This window comes from Coenobita brevimanus, chromosome 99 (genome assembly GCF_032717465.1).
Source record: "Coenobita brevimanus isolate Jiangsu-jjx chromosome 99, ASM3271746v2, whole genome shotgun sequence".
Taxonomy (NCBI): domain Eukaryota; kingdom Metazoa; phylum Arthropoda; class Malacostraca; order Decapoda; family Coenobitidae; genus Coenobita; species Coenobita brevimanus.
Window position 1 is genome coordinate 3,480,061 of NC_137052.1, and position 7,500 is coordinate 3,487,560.

Genomic DNA, 7,500 nt, shown 5'->3' on the forward strand with positions numbered 1-7,500 from the left:
GTGTGTGTGTGTGTGTGTGTGTGTGTGTGTGTGTGTGTGTGTGTGTGTGTGTGTGTGTGTGTGTGTTATCGAGCATGTGGACGTGTGCATACTTGAGTAATATGGGCAAGCGTAGGTATTATATGAAGGAGAAAGGAAGAGAGTGAGAGGAGGAGAGTTGGAGATGAAGAGCATGAAGGGGAGGGGAAAAGGAGAGAATGTAGATAGGAAATAGGAAGAGAAGGGAGGAAGAAGGGCAGATAGGAGGACGAGGAGAGAGGGAAGGAGGAGGGGAGATGTGAGGGGAGAGGAGGGAGAGGGGAAAGGGAGGGTGAGAGAGGGAAGAGTATGAAGGGGATTAGGGTAAAGGATGAGGGGATAAATGGGGCATAGGGGTAGGGTGCAAGAGGGAGCAGGGTGAGGGGAGTAAGGGTAAGAGGTAAAGGGGGGAAGAGGGGAGAGGGGAAGGTCCAGTGTACGAGTATACTCCTAGACGACAGCGTCCAAACAGTAAACCAAAAAAAAGAAAGGGAGAAAAAAGAAGAAAAAGAAGACAAGAAAAAAGGGAGAAACGCAGCCAATATTGAGCTAGAGAGAGAGAGAGGGGGGGGGGGGCAGACGCATCCAATATTGAGCCACAGGAGTACCCAAGTGAGGGAAAGGATGGATTCGCTAGTTATGCCCTTTATCGCCACTGCGTCAACCCGGATTTGTGGTGTGGAGTTTTAGGGTGGTCGTCGGGTAAGGAAGCTCCCTAGCACCTCTTCCATAGCGATTTATTTTCCAAAGTACCCACTAATATCCTCTGTTTTACTTCTATCTTTATAATGTCGACATTGATTGCATGAATAACGCACAGGAATAACGGAGGAGAATTAGAAATAACCCGGTAAGGAAGAGGTGTTAGTAAGCTTCCTAACCACATCAAAATACCGCCCTTAGTCTGTCTACAAGTCGATTTATTTTCACCTAAGGGAACTGGTCCACACATCTATCCTTCTGGGGAATATGGAGGGAGGTGAGGGACGTTTGTGTAACCTGGCACTGGAGCAGCTCGGGTATATCAGTGCCACCGCGTGAAGGCTTCTCTCCCCCAACATTTTACTAAATTTTAAAAGGAGCTGAACGTATGTCCATGAGAGGCGGCATGTTCCAGGATAAACATTTGTAATTCCAGGACGTTTTTTTCTGTGCTTTTCTTACTATTTCCAGCCGGGTGTGTTTAACCTAGAAAAGCTTCCTACGTAATGGACTTAATCTAGTACCTAACCTCTGTTAGAATAGTCTCTTAAGGTTAATAACATCGCCAAGAGAAAGGAAGAATGAGGTATAAGTACGTCGTCAGGTTGATGGGGTTAAAGGAGGAGAAATTTCCAAAAGGCCTGGGCTATTGAGAGGGAGGGGAGGCGAAGGGGTGGAAGAAATGGAGGGAAAAAGGAAAATAACTATCGCAGGGAGCCTTCCAAATACTGTCATTAATTGGAGTGATTAGTAACAAATTTGTGGTTATATGCTTTGCCCATTAAGAAGGAGGAGAAAGAGAAAGAGAAGGAGAAGTGGAAAAGGAAGAGGAGGAGGACGAGGAGGAGGACGAGGAGAAGTGGGGGTTGGGGTCCAGACAGAAGAAGTATATATAGATAAAAATAATTACAAACAAGTTAGGCTGCTGAAACATACACGCATAATCAGGCACCGGCATGAATCCAGGGCGCCGGGTCAGGGCAGGATTAGGGCGAAATCCGGGATCGTCGGTGTTCAGAGAGAAGTATTGAGCTGCTTAATCCCGGGTTTAGTCGTTCCGGGATTAATCTGGCGAGAAGGATGGGATTAACGTGGGATTTATGCTGTTAACAGGGTGTCTTTGATATAAAAAGTTCTTGGCCCCTCTCTCTCTCTCTCTCTCTCTCTCTCATTTGCTGAATAACATAATAGTGATGATCTTAGACATTATACTTAAAGAATAATGGTTGTGGTATAATAATGATGACTACAGTGATGAGGTGTAGTGGTGATCATAGTGACTGTGAGGAGTAATCATCATCATCATTATTATTATCTTCATTTTCACCACCACCATCATCATCATCATCATCATCATCATCATTATCATCATCATCATCATTATCTTCATCATCATCATCATCATCATCACCATTATCTTCATCATCATCATCATCATCATCATCATCATCATCATCATCACCATTATCTTCATCATCATCATCATCATCATTATCATCATCATCACCATTATCTTCATCATCATCATCATCATCATCACCATTATCTTCATCATCATCATCATCATCATCATCATCATCATCATTTTCACCACTCCACCACCACCATCAATGTCATCATAATCATCATCATCATCATCCTGTCCCTATCTCCCACGAGTATGTTTTTTTTAGATTTCAAAATAGATAGATAGATAGATAGATAGATAGATAAAAATATGAAAATCCATGTTAATTAGCCACAGGGATTTATCGTTTTTCTTTTTTCTTTTTTTCTTTTTTTGGTCGTGTGGAAATCCAGAGAAGCTTAGATGGAATTACTTGTCACAGTAAAATGAGAACATGTAGTATTTCTCTTTCTCTCTCTCACGAAATGAAGAGGTCTATAATTAAATCGAGTAACATTCAGTGAAAATATATACACTTTCGTCTTTGTGAATCGTGACCAAAGAAAATAATTAATTGAGGTAATTAATGATATATAAAAAAGAGATTCAGCTGTTGTTTTTTTTCCTTCCTCATTTTTTCTTACTCATCTTCCTACACTCTCTCTCCCTTTCCTCCTCCTCCTCCTCCTCCTCCTCCTCCTCCTTCTCCCTGTCTCTCTTCTTTGTCCTCCATCTTCTCCTCTCCCTCTCAGTCTCATTTTCCTTCATTTCCCTCTCCCTTTATTTCCGCTTTTCTCCCTTCTCTTCCCCTTCCTCCATCTCTCGCTCTCCCCAGCCCCCCATTCCCTCTCTTTTTGGCTTCCTCTTTCCATTTCTCCCTCCCCTTCCTCTCCATCTCCCTCCCACTACTCCCCTCCCTTCCATCTCCCTCCCACTACTCCCCTCCCTTCCATCTCCCTCCCTCTACTCCCCTCCCCCATCTCCCTCCCTCTACTCCCCTCCCCCCATCTCCCTCCCTCTTCTCCCCTCCCCTCCATCTCCCTCCCTCTATTCCCCTCCCCTCCATCTCCCTCCCTCTACTCCCCTCCCCTCCATCTCCCTCCCTCTACTCCCCTCCCCTCCATCTCCCTCCCTCTACTTCCCTCCCCCATCTCCCTCCCTCTACTTCCCTCCCCCATCTCCCTCCCTCTACTCCCCTCCCCTCCATCTCCCTCCCTCTATTCCCCTCCACTCCATCTCCCTCTCTCTACTCCCCTCCCCCATCTCCCTCCCTCTACTCCCCTCCCCTCCATCTCCCTCCCTTTACTCCCCTCCCTTCCATCTCCCTCCCTCTACTCCCCTCCCCTCCATCTCCCTCCCTCTACTCCCCTCCCCCATCTCCCTCCCTCTATTCCCGTCCCCTTCATATCCCTCCCCCTACTTCCCTTCCTTCCATCTCCTTCCTCTCTACTCCCCTCCCTTCCATCTCCCTCCCTCTACTCCCCTCCCCTCCATCTCCCTCCCCCTCCCCCCCGTCTTCCCAGAACTGTGTTAGAAGTTTTGAATTAGTGTCCTGTGTTGCATCTGGCCTGCAATTGACAGTTTCCTCCCCCTTTCCCTCCCTCTCCCTCCCTTTCCCTCTCCCTGTCCCTCCCTCTCCCTCCCTTTCCCTCCCCCTGTCCCTCCCTCTCCCTCCCTCTCCCTCTCATCCCTTCCTCTTCCTCTCCTGTTTGTCTCTGCTTTTTCCTTTCCTTCACCCCCCTGCTCTCTCTCTCTCTCTCTCTCTCTCTCTCTCTCTCTCTCTCTCTCTCTCTCTCTCTCACCTGCAGCCGTAAGTCTTCCCAGAAATGTGCAATGCATCTGCCTAAGCTTTAATATGACTGGGAGTAGCCTTGCATTTGACAGCACTCTTCCTCCCTCCCTCCCCCACTCTCTCTCTCTCCCTCCTTCCTCTCTTTCCCTCTCTCCTTCCCCCTCTCTCTCCCTCCCCTTATCCCCTCCCTGTCTTCTCATCTGTCTCTCTCATCTCGCTGTCTCCCTCTGCCTTTCTCTTTCCCATCTTTTCTGTTTCTCCCTTTCTCTCGTCCTCACAATTTCCTTTTTTTTTTTTTTTTTTTTCCCCTCCACCCCGTCCCAGCTTTAATCCTTAGTCCACTGGGTTCACGTTTAGTTGAGCCTGGGTTACAACTAGCTACTCCTATTTTTATGTTCGTACTGTGTTCTGCTGATGACATATACACAAACTCGACTAATACAAACATAGCCAGCAACACACATCGACTATCACATGCATCACTCTTCCTACAGACACCCCTTACCCATTCGTACTTCGCCAGCATACGGAAGGTTAAATCTGGCCATCACTCTCCCTCCGAGGTCAAGGTCCAATCCTACACTGGAGATAATACGGACTAATACAGATCTTACCTTTCTTCTTCCTTCCACTTTCCTTTTGCCTTCCTCTCTCTTCTTCCCTTCCACTCTCCTCTACCTTTCCACTCTCCACTTCCCTTCCTCTCTCCTCTTCCCTTCCACTCTCCTCTTCCCTTCCACCCTCCTCTTCCCTTCCACTCGCCTCTTCCCTTCCTCTCTCCTCTTCCCTTCCTCTCTCCTCTTCCCTTCCACTCGCCTCTTCCCTTCCACTCTCCTCTTCCCTTCCACTCTCCTCTTCCCTTCCACTCTCCTCTTCCCTTCCTGTCTCCCTTTCCTCTCTCCTCTTCCCTTCCTCTCTGCTGTCCTTCAAGTCTTCTCAGAAATGTGTTTGACGGTACAAATTAGTGTTGTGTGTTGCAGCTTCCTCACTCTAAACATGATTGTCAGGAAGCTTTGCAGTTCACAGCGCCCTCCTCTCTTCCCCTCCCCTGTTTCCCCCTTCTCCCCTCATCCCCTCACCTTGTTTTCCCCTTCCACCCTCTTCTCCTCCCCTATTTCCCTTTTTCTTCTTTTTCTCTCCCCCTGTTTTCCTCTCCTCCCCTCTTTCTTCACTCTGTTTCCCTTTTCTACCCTCTTCCCCTCTCCTGTTCTCCCCTTTTCCCGTCTTCCCCTCACTCTGTTGCCCATTCTCCCCTCATCTTCTCATCCTGTTGCCCTCTTCTCTCTTCCCCTCACCCTGTTTCCCCCTTCTCTTCACTAAATCCCCCCTCCCCCTTATTCGTTGCTTCCTTGTGTGTTTATTCTCCTCCTCCCCCTCACCCTCACTCCTCTCCCTTGCTACACTAGATCCCCTCCCTCTCCCACTCCGTCCCCCCCCTCCCCTTCATCTTCACTTTCCCTCCACTTACCCTAAAATCACCTTTACCCCTCCTCTCACACCGCCATTCTACCCCGTCCCATATCCCTCTCCATCGAACTGCTTTCCCCTTTCCCGTCCCATATCTATTCCCCTACTCTCCCCTGTCATCCTGCGTTAACCTACCCCTCTCCTAGAATCCTTGACCCCCATTCCCTTCCCCCTCTCACATCCATTGCCCCCTCCTCCCCCCCTTTCCCTTTCCCCTCCCACCCCATTCCTCTCCCTTCCCACACAGTTCCTCTCCCTTCCCATCAGATCAGATTCCCCTCCCCCATTCACCCCTTTCTTCTCCCCTCTCACCTCCATTCCTCTCCCCTCACACCCCCATTTCCCCTTCCACCCCATTCCACTACTCTCCCACCCCTGTTCCTCTCCCCTCCCACCTCGTCTCACCGCTCCCCACCCCTCCGTCTTCCCAGAAGTGCTTGAAGTGGTGCATCTGGCTGACTCTGAATATGCTATTAACCCCCTCATGGTGGGAATAACTCATGTATTACAGCCCATGTGGCGTCATAAGGTTGAATGCAGTTGAAAGTAAGTCATAGGAGCCTCAGTGTGTTACGTAACCTTACAATTGATAGTGGCCCTGAGGGGAAATGTGCAAAGAGGCGTGGGGGGTCACACTACACACTGCGACACTACTTACTAGCACACTACATACTGCCACCCTACATATTGTCACACCACACTGCTACACCCCACAGTGTCACATCTCATTGCCACACCGTGCTCAGACCTCATACTGGCACCACACACTGCCACACCTCACACTGCCACACCTTACACAAACCTCCTTTGATCTGTAAAGGGGTATATTCTGTTGAAAACTGTAACACCTTCATACATAGAAATCATGTTCATTTTATTGTTGCTACAGCCAGAGAGAGAGAGAGAGAGAGAGAGAGAGAGAGAGAGAGAGAGAAACTGGGGTCAAGAGAGGGGAGAAGGAGAGTCAGAAGAGCAAAAGGAGAGTGTGGAATAGGGTACAAGGACAGTGATGAGAGGGGAGAAGGGGTGGTGGGTGTGGTGATGTATCCTGTAGAAATTGAAGTGGCACCTTGAGAGGGATGAGGGGAATAGGAGAGGGGCTTGAGGGGAAAGGAATCTGGAGAGGGGAGGAGTGGGGAGGGGAAAGGGATGGTAAGGTAGAGAGGTTTGGAGGGTTAGGGAAGATGGAAGGGAGAACAAGGGCGAAAGGATGGGAAAGGGGAAGGGAGGAGAGGAGGCTAGGTTAATGAGGGGAAGAGAAGAGGGACTTGAGGGGAAAGGAACCTGGAGAGTGGTTGTGAGGGTGAGGGGAAAGGGAGGATTAGTAAGGGGGGAAAGTTTGGAGGAGCCACGCTTTACACATATTTCACACTGCTACACACACACACACACACACACACACACACACACACACACAGTCTTCCACTCTACTTCCTCATCTCTTTCTCTCTCTTCCACTTTGGGGGCCCACAAGTAGTTAATTAGAGGATAGTGGTTGGGGTACCGTAGCACACCTCTCCTCTCATCCTCTTACCCACCTCCAACACTCCACCTACGTAACCTGGTCTATTTCATTACCTCCGCCAGTGAAAGTTGGAGGAGGTTATATTCACTCTTAGTTGTCTGTTTGTCTACAAGATATCTCAGAATGTTATTGATGGATTTCAGTTAAATGTTGTGAGTATGTGGGTCGTGGGCCAAGGTCTCTCTATCTGTATACCTAGGCTGCTTCCCCCAAGGAAAGGGAGGTAGCCGAGACAGGATGACATACTCCCAATTTACTCATCCACTCAAACACATTCATTCGCATCTTAGCCCCAAAGGGGAGAGGGGACAGATCCTCACCGCACCACACCGCACGAGGGTCAACTGCGCAGTGCAATCAGTGACATCCACAGCAGGGCCCGACAGCGGAGCTGGTTTACCCATGCTACATCATAGTAGACCCATCCCCTTACCCGCACCTAACCTGATCAGCTGATCAGACAAAATGCGGGAGAATATCCCCTCAGGGCATTTATTCAATTACAGTTTCTCTCCATTCATATCTGTCACTCACAGCCACTCTTCCTTGCTCAACAGACATCCCTCTCGCATCCAACGCTCTCTTCACACTGTCCATCCATCCTATTCG